Below are 15,680 nucleotides of genomic sequence, written 5' to 3' on the forward strand. Positions count from 1 at the left end.
TTTTCATTCATTTAGATTGAAATGATCAGACATGGCTTCAGGTGACTGTATTGGCTAGGGCCTTCCCTACAAATGGCTGTCTGTCTATCATTGTGAGGAAAACCCCATCTGTGATGATTGTCTCTGCTCCTTTTTTATATACATGTTTAAATATTACCCCCAAATTGTTAGGGGTAATAATATGATAAGCATCCTTATTTCTGTAACCTGTGCCAGCACTCATAGGTTGTCAGACTTCCATCATCTTCCTGCTTTTCACTGGAAGTGCAGTGGGGCAGACTTCCCTGGTTTATGTCTTCATATATGTTCAAGTTAACAGTTACTGTCCTGGAATGACAGGTATGTGCCACCATATCCAGTTTTTCTGGGGCTGGAGGATCATACTCAGAGCTTTGCGTGTGCTAGGCAAGCACTACTACCCAAGATCCAGCCTTAATGCTATTCAAGAAATGAGAGCAGAGCTGAAATGTCCATCACATTTCCAGCTTGAGTTGAAATGGGGTGTAGTGTATCACCTGAGCACTCTTTTGAGATTTCTGGAGTTAGCTAAGGATTTTCCTCCTGAAGCTGAGGACTAAACCCAGGGTCTTGTGCTTGCTCCTCAAGTGCTCTACCACTGAGCTAAATCCACAGATTGTAAAGGTGCTGTCATATACTCAAATTCTCTTCATTTTCTTCAAGACCCAACATTTCCACATGTGGGAAGTATTGGGAACTTGTCTTTGGCTTGGGTTTGGAGCAAGACTGTTAGGTAGTCCTTCTGATTTTTATTTCTGTAATTGCTGGAAATGATCACCAAGATATAAAATTGTTATACAAAGCTTTGTAAACTGCAGTCATTAATAAGGACAATAGCAAATGACCAGATAGGATGCATTTCTGGGCAGGGATCCCTCCTATTGCTTTATAGATATGAATCCATCCTAATGACCTTGTCAAATTGGTTGCTTGTCTTCAACATTTTAAAGGAAGAGAGTCATAGAGAGACAAAATCACTTCCCAGGGTCACAGAAGCAGTAAACAATAGAACATGATTTGAACCCAGAGTGTCTGTCTACCAAATCTGTGAGAATTCTTATCTGCCATACTCCTCTGCCAAATACATGGAGCAGCAATCAGGGAGAGATTTGCACAGTATGATACTGGTTTTAAAATAAATCCACATAAATATAATCATAAGTGCAACCTATTCTGCAGTCTCTTCTGTTTAGTCAAAACTGTGTGTCCATATGGGTACTTAGAAAGTTTCTTCATTTCTTTTAGTTAATATGGCATATTCCGTGTATGACCACGTCAAATTCAGTATCCACTCATCTCTCACCAAGAAGCAATTGAGCTGCCAGGGTCCCTTCTCTCTCTATCACAAATGAGGCTGCAAAAGCTCCCTGGCCCAACACTCCACAGCTATATAGGGATGTGGGGGAGGGCTCCCCAGAATCCAGAATGGGTCTCATTGTACGGCTCAGAGAATTGATATTTTCTTAAAAGACTGCTTGATCATTCTTCAAAGTTGCTGTCTCCCTCCCTTTCCCTCTCTTGGGATTTGAGTTTCTAAGTATGGCAAACATCTGTTAAGGGCACTTGATTGAACTATAGAGGCAATTACAGGGTCCCAGAATGCTATTCAAAACTGAGAATTGTTATCAATAATGAAGGCTTTCAAGGGAAGGGTATTTGTTTGTTGGTCTGGTTTGGGCTTCACATAGGGGAAAACACAGCATGATTATCAGATATACTACATTTTGATCTCCCTGCTTTCGGCTCTGCTCCTGGGTACTAGTGCCCAGGCCTGTAGAGCAAGCAAATGAGGAGCTTTCCAAGGGGTGCGGCCTGCTTCCATTTAGTTCAAGAGTCACAGAACATCGCAGCCCCTCCCAAACAGAAGAGTACATCCCTTGTTTTTCTTTCTGTAATTTTTCAGATGTCTGAAAATGACTTCTTTCAAAGCCCAAAATGTCTTTCCATTAGAAATCACCCGATACCATCACTGTTGCCTGAGCCACAAGTGGTAATTAGTTGCAGGGAATCAATTCTTAAACTCCAGCGTATGTTTCCTCACCCAGTCCACTTATTAATAAAAGGCTTATCTTCCTGAGATGGGGTCCAGTTTGTTCCTCTTTTCTTGACCTCCCACTTCCCCAAAGGGAATAATAAATGAACTCCAACTCAAGGCACCATGCTGTCTATGAAATGGCCCATGACAAACCAACTGCATGTCCACACCACAGCTACACACATTTGTCTCTAGCCCCTTTCCCCCACGCTCAGTATGGTGAAACATCCATCTTCCCACTGAGAGATATTTTTTTGCATCTGTCCAATTGTTTTAAGAAAGACAGGTTGAAATTGATTTCTCACAGACACTTCTCCAGGGGGATCCCTCCCTTCTCTCAGTGGGTGACTTATGGGGTAGGGGCAATGGATTTCATTCCCGCTCACCTTTCATGGCTCAGTCTCTGCAGTGCGAGCCCTCTTCCAACATGCACCCCGCCTTGTGTGCTTACAGATCAGCACACCCAGGCCACAACAAACTTGGAGCCCGGCTTTCTATTTACTTTCCCGGAATCCAGTATGGGCTTTTCTCTGTTGCAGAAAACAGTTGCTGCATTCAGGAGGTCACTTATTTAAGCAGCCCATCCCCTTGTCTCCGTCTGCTGTGGTCCTTTTCCATAAGAGGATCTTTTGATTGTGTCCCGTCCTTTTTCTCAGCATGTCAGCCTCCCTGGGATCTCCTCTGCCTCTCCCATTCAGACAGCGAGCCACATAAAGAATGTTGGTCAGATCCTAGTGAACAGCTGTAGCATTCAAACATGACCCCGATGGCCCGGCCTTTTTGATTATTTAATCTGCTTGAAGTCCAGGGCACCAAAATAAAACAGCCTTCTTAATCCGGCTGTGGCTTCTGCATTCTGTTGACTTATCAACCACGCTGTGTCAACCCTCACCGGGTGGGGAGTGCCTGAAACAGATCCCCAATTTAGGGGTCTCGCAAAACAGCCAGCTGAGTGTGTAATATGAGAACAAATTGGCCTGCTGGAGGCTAACACAGTTTCCACAGTACACTTCTTTGGCTGTCAAGGGTGCACTCTGCCCACATCCTTGGAGATTAGCCATATTGACATGTCTCCGTGCCCTGAAATCCACAACCATGGTTTCCTTCAGTAGACATTACAATCCCTTCCCCCGCCACCCCCAGTGCCACAAATTTATCTCAGCTACTTGCTTGCTTGATCCATGTGCCATTTTCCCCATTGAACTGACCTTCTGGTCCTTCTGACCTTCTGGAAGCCTGACATAGTTAATCTTTCTGCATTCCCTAATGCTGAGGTTCAGGGTCTCTTCTCAGTTCTCTTCACATATAAAACAATAAAACTGGCTCTGTAGAAGCTGGACAGCAATGAAGTTGGTTGTTTACCAGTAGCCAGTGCTGTGAGCTTTCCTAATGGGGATTGGAACCACCTCTTTGAATATATAAAAGCCCGGCCATTGACCAAAGTGGGCTTCCAGTGCCTGGAGTGAGCCTTTTTTTTTTTTTTTACTACTCCAGAATGTTCCACAGGCTGTCTATGAACTGGTCAGGTGACAAAGTCACTTTTTATTGAGGTTGCATAAAGTAAACCTCTGGCCTCCAGAAGGGAGTTGATCAGTTGAGTGTGGACCCTGAAATCAGATGGGTCTGAATTAAGCTTGTCCACACAAAGTCTCATCTCATAGGGGCTAATGGTACTCAGTGCCTTACAAGATTATATCCAGGATTAAATCTAGCCCAGAGTGTCTTCATGAAGGCTACCAGAAGACTACAATGACCCATTAGAATACTCCCAGGACTTTTGAGCTGCTCTCACTGGAAGAGGGCCAGGGGGAAGCCTGGCTCCTCAAGCCACTCTGAAGTATTAGGTTTCTGAGGGAGGCGGAGAATCCCCTGTCCGTGAGACCTGATACTGTACGCTGTTTCTGAATAGCCCCTTGGGAGAGACTTTTCTTGTGTGGACAACCTGCTTCCCACCTTATAGACTATAGCATGCACACCCTGCCATTTCTGGAACTTCCTCTTTACTCAGCCTGTGCCCATTGTCCTTCTCTTCAGCACCCCTTGCATCTGATGCAGTGGAGACAATTCAGGAAATTAACAGAAAAGGTCTAATTGCGAAAAGCCACATCCATTTGAGGCAAAAGTAAATAGTTTCTTCCTGCTCCGTTCCTTCCTTCCCACCATTGTTCTTCTTTTCCACGTGCATACAGTACAATGATAATCATTTCTTGATGACACATGTCCATGGCTGGTGTGTCTGTAACATTCACACATCAGAACATAACGGACACCCATAAGCTTCACAACTTCACAGCATAGTCCAAGAACTATGATGTCACATATCTACCTGCATGCCTCTGTCTTTCCCAGGGATCAGAAAACGTGTGTGTGTGTGTGTGTGTGTGTGTGTGTGTGTGTGTGTGTGTGTAAAAGGCAATAGAGTATTTTAGACATTGAGGGTCATCTTGTCTCTATGGAGACTATACAGCTTCCCAATGCAGAGTAAAATCAGCCAAGGACAGTCCTGCATGCTTCTGCCACAGTACAGATTCATTTACAAAAACTGGCTAAGGGCTGCCCTGGCTATGGTTTGCAAAACCTGCTAGATTCCACTCTGTGTCACTGCTGTCACCATGACACCTGTCACTCACCCCAAACTCTTATCACCCACCTATCAAGACATATCCACCATCCTCTCTCCTTATGTATAAAATGAAAGGACCAGGTAAGCATTTGGGCCCAATTATGTCAAAAGCTTGTCATTGTTCCCAGAAGCATGAACAAACTTGAAAAATACTGTGCTTATCAACCTAGCTGGGCTTGGGCAGACTGAGGTTTGGAGTGTTTCTTTGAGTAGTTGTGGATCTAGTTAGCTGTGTCATGCAGAACCCAACTTGGGTCTTGGATTCGGAGGCCTGAAAAGGGTTGGACTTGGGAGGCCAGGACGCCTACAGGGAACTACAGGGACACAGACATGTACTGTTAGTCAGGCTGTTTGGCTAATGGAAGAAGCCCACCTTTGTGCTGTGTTAATGCCCATAAAGGATGATCGTAGACCCTCTGAAACCAGCGTCCTATTTGCAGAATTCAGAGAGCTGAATTTCTGTGTGGTAAGCATATACCATGGTCCTGGCAGAGCAAGAGTTTTGAAGTGGGAATCTCTATTCCAAGCGCATGTTCATCGATCTCCAAGAGTCTGAGCTGGCTGCTCCCACCTAAAACACAAATGCCCCGGGAACAGAGAGAACCTCCAGAGTAGATGGGTTCCTGGGAGCAGCTGCTTGCCCCAGGGAGCTCTTTGGTTCTGTTTGTTCCTGTAGACTCTCGCAGGCAACTCAAAGCTGGGCCAGATCACACATGGCCTGGAAGGCTCCAGGACACGTTGAAGGACTTTGGATGCGAAGGCTGATTGATTTATTCCATCTGACCTCAGCCAAGAGAACAAAGCCCGGCTGCGTGACCTGCATGCTAATGCCTGCAGCTCTTTCTCCACCCTTCCTGAGCCAGATCCAAGAGGTGGCGAGACAATTGTGCATGCAGAGAGCAGCCTGGAAGAGATGCCTGGTGCCAGCGCAGGCCCAGCCCGTTCCCTCAAGAGGAGGCCTGCACTGCGCGGCGCTCCTGCACCAAGACCTAGCAGGACCTCAGCGTCCCCAGTAGGAACTTTATGTCCACCTCGGAGCAACACGTTTCTTGTCACACTGCCTTTTCAAGATGGTTCCACCTCCAAAGACACTTTCTTTCCCTCGTTTCAAGTTGCATGTTTCCTTCCGTAAATTGGTGTAGTTAACATTTCACTTCCCTCCAAAAATAAATCAACAACCATTATTAACTCTCAAAATTGATGATGTTTGGAAATCCAGCATGCACCAGTTCTTTCTTCCAGGCAGTATTAGACAGCTATTTAAAAAGACTAAGTTAGAACTAATTATATCCATCTGGAAGGAGACTTATAATAAATTATTAAGTGAAAGAAAGCAATTTGTAATGAGAATATGTATTGTATAATCCTATTTATGTAGCAAGAAAAAAAAATCAAAAGTCTAACATGATTCCTCCCCACGGCGTGTGTGGGTCTGTCTGAAGCTGGAGTGAGTAGGGACTAGTCACCACCCAACTGGCAATGCTGATAATTAGGTGACTGTGGTGATTTAAGAGAAAAAGGACATTTTATTTTTTGTATTCATCCTTCTCTATATCCTGAAATCTCCACAACAAGCATTGTGGAAGTCTGTACTTGAACAGCTCGGAAGGAAAAGGGCTTCCTTTGTTCAGTACATTTTTCCTACCAGGAAATTCAAATGACCCACCCTCCGGTGGCTGGCGAGTTCTGTGTGTGTATGAGGAATGCCTATGGATGCCTGTGTCTGACCTTGAGCTCAGCTCCTCTCACATCCCAGAGGTAGCATCTCTTTCTGTGCTGAGGGGGTCTCTGCCTGCCACGAGGCCTTAGAATACAGCCGAGCCTTTCTCTCAGTTTTAATGTCTGCTTCGGTAAAATCATGGCAAAGTATTCCTACATCTCGGTCATAGGGCACCTGTCCAGAGCGAATGCTGCAGTGACCTGATGCCAGCCCAGGTGGCCAGACCCAAGGACAGCTGCAGCCCGGGAGAGTAGGGAGGAGGCCCTGGGCTCCTGCAGGCTGCAATTTCATTTGGCTCTGGAGGCAGTTTGGCATTTGAAAGCATGGGGTTAAGAGTGAAACCGTTCCCTTAGGAACTCTGAGTGATCAGATATACTAGGTGTAAAGTCCATACCAGTTGGTAAAAGAGTTCAATGTTATTGGCTTCCTCCCTCCCTCTCTGTCTCTCTTCCCCCTCCCACATTACTCTCTCCCCTCCCTCCAATGTCTGTCTGTCTGTCTGTCTGTCTCTCTCTCTCTCTCTCTTTCTCTCTCTCTCTGTCACTCTGTCTGACTGTTTCTCTCTGTCTTGAAGCTATTTCTCTCTAGAACTGTCTCTCTTTGGTTCTTTCTCTCTCTCTCTCTAGGTCGCTCTCTGGTGCTGGAGCTAGAGCTGGTTCCCCCTCTGTCTCTGAGAGTGCCTCTCTCTGTTTGTACTTATTCTCTGTGACACACAGCAGAAGAGCTGAAAATATCATTTTAATGTCAGTCCTCCTGATCATTTATTTTTGTACACAGCAGGATAAATAATGCTGCAGATTTGTCTTAGTTAAAATCATTTTGATGATTATACAGAATAATCCCCAGATCTCAGTGGCTTAAAGCAACTGCATCGTATGTATTATCATTCTCTAATTCACACTGGCAGGGTAACAGGCTCCATGCAGTCTCATCCAGGGGTCCAGGCTTTATATATATATATATATATATATATATATATATATATATATATATATATATATATATATATATATATACCTGAACTCTCTTCCTCTCAGAGTATCTTCCATTGGTTGGCTGATGGGAGAAGACCATGAAGATGTGGCCTAGGGTAGACCTGGAAAGGGTACTTAACACAAAAAGAAATCACATGGGCCATATCTAGCAGTGAGGAGAAATGTGTCCTGTGGCAGAAGTGGAAATGTGGCTTTTGGAAGTGGTTAGCAGCCTGTACTCCACACTGTATTTGTATACTCTCACTACAAGATGGCCGATTTCAAATGTCTACTTCAGACGCCATTTTCCTCCCACCAAGAACATCTAGAGCATCCTCCGTGGACTCTCTGTTTAAATGTTAAATGAATACATTTGGCTATTGAGGTTTAAGAATGAAGTGTCCTCGTGGATACATGTGTTTGAAGCCAGTGAGTCTGTTCTGGAAAGCTGTGGAATGCTTAGAAGAGAGAATCTCTGGCAGAAGTGAGTCAGAAGGGTGGGCTGGGGTTGTGTAGCTCAAACGCACTTCTCATCTGCTCTTAGCTTCATGACCATAGGTGCAGTGTGACCTATGGCCTCGGATTCCTGCTGCCATGCTTTGTTAGCCAAGATGGCTGTCTCCCCTTGAACCGTAAGCTGACGTATAATGTTCCTCCCCTGAGTTGCTTACTGTCAGGATTTGATCCCAACGATGAGAAAAGTAACTAGTACAATGGCTTTACTATTAATATATTTAAAAAAAATAGGTGACAGAAAACAAGACTCAGAGAAGTCCAGTCGTTGGCCCCAGCTCTCCGGCTTGCTTATGGCTGCCACACAGATCATGAGAACATGGGTAGTACAACAGTCAGAGAATTTTCAGTCTTTCCTTGTTGTGTTTTGAGACAGGGCCTTCACTCAGCCCAGGCTGGCTTCAAATTCAGAGACGTTCCTGCCTCAGCTTTCCCTCTTGGCCACCCATTCTTTGGACAGTAAGTTACGGATTGAATTATGTGTTAATGCTACATCTGGGGACAAGGGCCCAGGTTCCTTTCTGGGCTGTTCAGTGTAGAACTGAAGCTGCCCTGTAGTTTCTCTGGGAGAAGGTGGGAGTTTGTGTTCAGCCCTGTGTCTCCTCTTGCTCTTAGGAGAAGGTGAGATTCAGATTTAAGAGACACCAAGCGTCAATCATTAGTTTAAACTTCCTTTAGTAGGTCTCACGTGACCTGATAACAGAAAGGATTAGGGGCCGTGAATTCAAGTGAGGTTGATAGTGGCTTTGAAACACCTGTGCCGTCCTCCCCAGAACCAGTGCAGGCTCTGCTCTTTGCTCCAATATTTGTAAGCGCTCTTCTGCACTCATATTTCTCAGGACTGAGTGAGGGGCTGTGGGATCTAGGAAGAACACAGCACGCTGGCCCCTGACAAGTGGGAGGAAGGCTGTCTTGCAGTCCTTATCAATTGCATCGGAATTCACACACTTTGAACCTGCTGCCTGCAGGGCTTTTTTGTCATCAACATTGTTGTTGTTGTTGTTAGTGGTGGTGATGGTGGTGGTGGTGGTGGTGTGTGTGTGTGTGTGTGTGTGTGTGTGAAATAGGGCTTCTTTGATGCATCCCAATTCTCCAGGGAGGGAACAGACCCTTGGGAATAACCACTGGGAATTTCAGTGGCAAAAGAGGCCTGACTAGAAGCACTTGGGGGGGGGGGGGGCACGCTCTCTGTGTACTGTCAGGAGTAGAGAAAACACAGACTCCCCAGCCCAATGTCTCGCCAACTGTGGCCTTCCAGCACTTTTCCTGTATGCAAGATGTCTGCGAAGGTAAAGATGGGATTCAGATAAGTATGATTAAAGGTAATTAGTGAGCTCATGTGGCTCGCCAGTAAACACAGGCAGATGCTGGTGGACACGGCACTAATGAAAGAAACAGAAAGATCAAGACACAAGGCAGCCTAGGAAGCCTAGCCAAGGCCTCACACTGACTTGTTTCACTTAGATCTTTTGATTGGCTACTTTTTCCCCTGCCCCCCAAATATAAATTGGAATCAAATTCATGTTCGTGTTTGATTGCTTACTCATGTTACACATAAAAATGAAGGCTTTATGTAGTTTTTCTTCTTGGGTTTTTATTGGCTTTTGTACTTTTATTGTGACAACCGTTGGATTTCTGTGATAGATTATATGTTTCATGTATTTTCAACTATAGCTCAGGGTATGCATGTTGCTATGCAATAGTGAATCATGTTGTGTGCTTTTCCCTTTAAAATTAACTTCCCATTCACCCTTCCAAACACATCATTGAAAATGTCTTGGGATAAACAATTGTCTTGAGAAAGATTTCACCTCTAACCCATCAGTTTATACATCTTGAGCTCGAGGGGTCCTTCCTATTACCCCAGCTTATCTGCCTGACATTTCGTTTCATAACAATGTCCCTAGTCAGGCACGGTAGCAGACACATATAATCCTAGCACTTGGGAGGCTGAGGCAGGAGCATTAAGAACTCAGTGCTGTGTATAGTGAGAATAGTTTCTGACTGAAAACAGACAAGGCCTGGAAAGATGGCTCAGCAGTTAAGGGTGCTCCCTGTCCTTCCAGAGGACCCAGCTCAGTTCTCGGCACCCACACCAGGCAACTTATAGCTGCCCGTAACTCCAGTTCCAGGGCATCTGACTCTCTTTTCTGGCCTTTGCAAGTATTTGCATGTACATAAATATGTTCAGGTACACGTAGGCATATGTAAATAAAAATAAACTAATTAAAATAAAGCAAAAATTCAAGTTAAAAAAATAACTCAACAAACCAGATCAAGCCATAAACTTAGGATGAAACCGCCTGAGCTCACGTGTTGCTTCTAACAGTTCCTGGTGGCGTGAGCTTGGATGAGTCATGTAACCAACCTCCTTGGTCTCCAATCGCAGCATCTAAACCTACCCACGGATTCATGAGGAGGGCTAAGTGAAGTTTTTAAAATGCTGCTCAAATCTTAGTAAAACATGCTGGCAGGTAACAATGTGTTATCTAGCATTACCTCGATAGTGTCCGTGTGGCATGTATCAACGGGGCACTTTGGGCTCCAACTGCTTCAGGGATATACTTAAGAGCTAAGGCAGGTTCAGGTCCTAGGACCGTTTGCCCACGAGTGGAGTTCACTGTTTTTTGGGATTATAAAACAGGGATATAGGTGTGTTTGCCTAGAATTCATTGCAATCTCTGCCTATTTCTGCTCTATACAGCTCGCCTGGCCACCAGAGTAGCTCCACTAAGGCAAGCTCTTGGTGGTGGCATGCATGCACAACCTTCTGGTGGGGTGTTTGCTAACGAAACAAAGATTCTATCTCTGCCTGGGTTCATACAGTACTGCTTCCCATTCTGATGCACTTGCAGTGACCCATGTCCTTTCATCCAATTCGGGAATCTCATATCAGGCGACCTATTGTGTGCCTGAGCTACAGTCCGTTAAGGTTTTCTTCCAGACCCCCACCACAGTCATACCCTATCCTGCTCAGTCCCAGTCCCTAGGAGGCCCTCTTCCCGAATCCCTGCATAATTAGAAAGAACATGTAGTCATCTCCCTGGGGCTGTTTAGCTTTCATCATGCAGCATGACTATCAGAGTCTGGAGGTTGATAGGAGTGGAAACATTTGTGTTCAACAAGCAGGCTCCCTCATGTGTTGTCAACATTTCATTTGTGATTCTAATGAGGCCAAGGAGAAAATCAACTGAGTGTGCTTTCCCCCGACAGACAGTTTATGTTTATAAGTTTCTGTCCTTTGCTTCTATCATGAGGACATTTGAAGTACAGCTTGTGGGGAGTGGAGGGCGGGGGAGGTGGGGGGATTTGAATAGGTGAGATCTACTGAGCCATCCTGAGGAAGCAATGTGGGTGATTACTCAGAAACTGGGATTTTTCTGCTTAGTGATTCTCTGAGTTTCTTGGAAAAGTAAAAACATCCTTATAGGAAAGTGAAAGGGACCATTACCCCCGGATCTTCAGTTACCTGTGATTTCTTCGTTAGAGGAGCAGCTCTGGAGTGTCCCTGCCCTGCTGATCTTTGTGTTTGGAGATGTACCGTCTTCCAAATATACAACAGCAAAATCAATGGAGCAGAGTCCACATGGACACTTCCATCACACAGATGCACCAGAAGCACAGCCTGGAGCCTATAGCCATATCTCCCTGAGTGTGCCTGCCCTCATCTGATCACAGAGGCTGAGCACGGACAGGCTGGGCTGGTCCTCAAATGGGAACAGTACTAGGGAACCACGCTAAGAGGAAAAGATCCATGACACCCACTCAAAGGACGCCAGCAAGGGATGTGATGTGGGAGGCTGGGCCAGGTATACCTGTGGAGTCTAACCAGGCTAAATTCACCCCAAGGAAGTTAGGGTCAAGAGTCCATGCAGATATAGACATGATGTGTGGTAGGCTGAGAGATCAGAGAGAGAGCTCAGTACCCTCAGGGACTTCAGGAAACCACTCTGACCATGACACAGTGAAAGAAGGGCTGGGGCACATGGACCCTGGAAAGAGGGACTGAGGCTGCTTGTGAGCCCAGTCCTTGTTTAGTCAGAACGGTTTTCTTCCTCTCTTATGCACACGTTACACTAGTGCTGTTATCTGGTGTTTGGGTCAGGATTGGAGCCCTGCAGGGCGCTTGAGTGAGGCTAAAGCTTCACTACTGACAACACTGGGTGACTGTAACCAGCAAGATGCATTTACTGTCCTCTGAGTACCGTGGAGGGAGGGAAGATGGTAACTTTGTAGACACGACAGAGTATCCGTCCACATGTTTCACATCCCAAGCTTCCCATACAGCTTGTAACAGAGGAGCTTCCCTGCTTACTCCAGATGTCCTGGAGTCCAATGTGGTAGAACAGACTCTTCTGGACCCTTCAACTTCTCTGCTGGAGCAGGGCTTGCCCTCCTGTGAGCCCTGCAGATGTTAGTGTGGACACAAAAGCCAGCAGAGTAGGAGGCATGCAAGTATTAATATTAATGTCAACAACCATTGCTTTGTAGGCTCATGAAGGCCTCACTCAGTAGCCCCAGGGTTCCAGACATGACTCAGGCAGAGACAGGCGACATCACTCAGCCCCTGTACCCTGCTAAGTCTCAGCACCATCTCCGAATTCCATCTTTAGTATTTGCAAAGCAGACTGACCTTAATGTCCCTGAAGTCTATAATACAAAGCCAAGTGCCAGATAGCTGAAGCCTGGGAGTAGCTGACTGAAGTTACCTGCCTCCCCCACTCCCGACCTCTGAGGCTTGATGTAAAAACTTTATGTCCTTATATTGTGAACATATTAACGTATTTTTTTCTTTGCAAATATGGCAGTAAGTCAATTATTTCCTTTAAAAATGCCCTTCAAGTGAGAGACACAGTTTGTGGGCATGTTGCCAAAAAAGTAAAGCTGTGGTTTGTGCTTTTGCACAGGAAACCAAAGGGTTGCCTCAGAAACAGGATTCCAAAAACACCTTGGTACAACCTGACCAGTCTGTGCTTTTAAATGTGGTCAGGTGGATCATCCCTGTGTTTGCCGGGGGAGGCAATATGGGTGCAGTGAGGCTCCTGTGTGCCATTTTCCTGAATGTCGCCCAGCACACGGACTCTATCAGCCTGAGAAATGAAGTGACCACAGCAGACGGTGATCTGGAAGGATCGAGGAGGTCAGAAAATGAGGTAGCACCAAGAAGAGTCGAGGGAGTCAGCCTCTACCTGTGGTGATGGGACCCTGTCCACAGCAGCTCGTTCTCTGTCTGCAAACGACCGTCTCTGGCATGGGGTACTGTATGGTACTCATGGTAATCTTCAGTGAAGCCTGGAAATGATTATCTATTTCATCTTCTAGGAGAAATGTCAAGGCTTCATCGGCTGACTCTCTCGACAAAGCATGCAGATTTATGTGTGGTACAACCAGGTGTTAGATCCACATCTGTCTGACTTCACAGCCTTGACTCTACTGGGCTTTGTCATCTTGCCTTATTCCTCCAGTCCCTGCCCTTGTATTTAGGCAAAAGCAAAAGAAAGACCCTAAACAAAACTTCGATCCAAACGAAGCAGACTTGGTGGAGATATTCCATTTATATAGGAAGTAGACCACCATTGCCAGCTTCCAGTGGCTATTGCTTGTGGTGCCACAGCCATAAAGACAAGAGAAGGATTGCTGTCTGTTTCCTATAGCATTCAGGAGAGCTTTGCAGGACCAGAGGCGAGGAAATGGGGCACTGGTTCAGGGAATTAGAGTCAATGTGGTCCATTCCTGTGTGGTGTTATCAATCACATCTTGGACACGTTGGTTATGGCAGCTCCCCTGTTCAAAAGCTGCCCTGCAGGCTCATGTGACCTCTTTCTGTTACTGGGCAGGAAGGAGAGAACTCCCTTTGATCTGCCGACAGTAGCAAGAAAGGTAAGGCATTTACAGCCTTCCTGCCTTCCTGGCCCCTCAGCCCAGCTGATAGTTTGGACAGCCCTAAGGAAAAGGCCCCCTGTCTACCTTGGACATCCAGATTCCTCCACAGAGCATAACCTAGAAAGGAGATGAAGTGGAGACTGCGCCCTTCACATGGAGGAATTTGAGGTCTTCCTGTACAGGGACAGATGCCAGGACTGAGATCTGAGCAGATGGGTATCTCAAAGAGAGGGATGGAAGACAGAGAGGCCGGAGTTCACCCTAAAGTCATCCCACTGGGCGATGGACATCTGTGGACAGGAAAGAGCCACATTCACCATGGAGATTTCCAGTCTCCATTTCTGCCTCTCATTTCCAGTCTCTCATTCCAGCAAAAGGCATTTACCTCAGAAATGGATGAGCGAGCATACACATGTGCATTTTAAAAAGCAAGATGTAGCCTTGGGAGACTGGCTGTTTTCTACTTATTCTTCAGCAAAGAAAACTTAAGAACGTCTGAGTGGAGCAAGGAATGTCTCTTTAAGTCGTATTCGGATTCCCGGTAGTATAATATACTTTGATGGGTTAAAATACAGCACAACTCACTCACATCACTGCCTTAGTGCCTAATGCTGTAAAATTAAACTATTCCTCACTGATATTTTATTAAGCGCCACAGCATTTGGTGTTGTAGACATCTCACAGATGTTGTGCTTATGTGTTTTATGCACTATCAAGGTGAACTTTGACATACATGAGTGCACAAGCCCGTCTTCTGGTCTTTATGTATTATAACATTTTCAAAAACTTGGCTTCATTGCTCCCGAGCTTACTGTTGTTAGAAATAAATATCACAGGCAATGTAAGTATGAATACCTACAAAGATCCCACACAAACAAACATGGTTTTATCAGACTTGGGAGGCAGCCCAATGGGTAAGGGCTCTGCTACACAGTCATGAGGACCCAATTTTAGAGCCATAGTGCCCATGTACAAACCTGTAACACGAGCAGTGTTGGGGGTGGAGTGTGTGTATGCAAAAACCAAGAGGGTCCGAAGCTTGCCGGCCAACTAGTCTAGCTAGGAAGCACTGAGCTCTGGGTTCAGTGAAAGATCCTGTCTCGAGGGAATAAGTTTGAAAGTGAGATACACACACACACACATACATATACACACACACCACAAATATAAAATAAAATTCTTTTCTGAAAAGACTTTGTTGCCTTCATGTTGCCATTACATTTCTTCTAGTATATTATATTATTGAAGGTATTTGTTGAGGGGAGTTTGTTTTCATTCTGCAACCCACATATAAAAAAAGAAGCACTCATTGGTGCACAATAAGTTCACCTCTCTAACAGGAGCCAAGGGGCTCCTGTGTGCTTGCGTCTTGAAAAATAAATGCACGTAGCTACAAATGCCGATCCTCTTAACAAGACTAACTTTGTCATTTAATAAGGGAGATTATTCCGTAGATTTAAAACCAGTTAACACATTTAAAACTTGATAAGACAAGGCAATCCTCGTATGTTTCCTGTTCTCCAGTGATTAAAGCAAATCGAAGACTGGGCTAGGAGAGCTTTTCCATGGTACAGGGTAATGCCGTGAATGTTTCTTCTGGTAATGCAATTAGGAAATATTGGCCCCAGTTAATGTAACTTAAACAAAACATGTTGTCCTCCTCAAGCTTGTTCAAGTTGTTAAACAGGCAAAGCCTTGTCCAAAAAAGTTAAAAAACAGGGGCATATAGTGTTTCCATGGAAACTCTGTTAAAATACTGATTTGTGGATATGATCATAATCAGGCCCATAATCTAATATGACTGAATTAAATGAAAAAGAATCTCAGCTATGAAGTTAGCCCCTTGTGTAAGAGCATTCTTACACATGCAGAAACATATGGGTCCTGATAGACACCCTTTGTAGACTCCTGGGT

At 45.3% G+C, this 15,680-nt stretch overlaps 1 protein-coding gene across 2 annotated transcripts in view; it reads left to right on the forward strand.

Annotated features, from left to right (window-relative positions):
* The window catches only part of Cacna2d3 (calcium voltage-gated channel auxiliary subunit alpha2delta 3), an 844,638-nt gene that overhangs the window by 722,115 nt on the left and 106,843 nt on the right, over nt 1-15,680 (forward strand). The gene's annotated exons all lie outside the window — the stretch shown is intronic.

Source organism: Peromyscus californicus, unplaced genomic scaffold (assembly GCF_007827085.1).
Source record: "Peromyscus californicus insignis strain IS unplaced genomic scaffold, ASM782708v3 Scaffold_12__1_contigs__length_115047231, whole genome shotgun sequence".
In the NCBI taxonomy this organism is placed as follows: domain Eukaryota; kingdom Metazoa; phylum Chordata; class Mammalia; order Rodentia; family Cricetidae; genus Peromyscus; species Peromyscus californicus.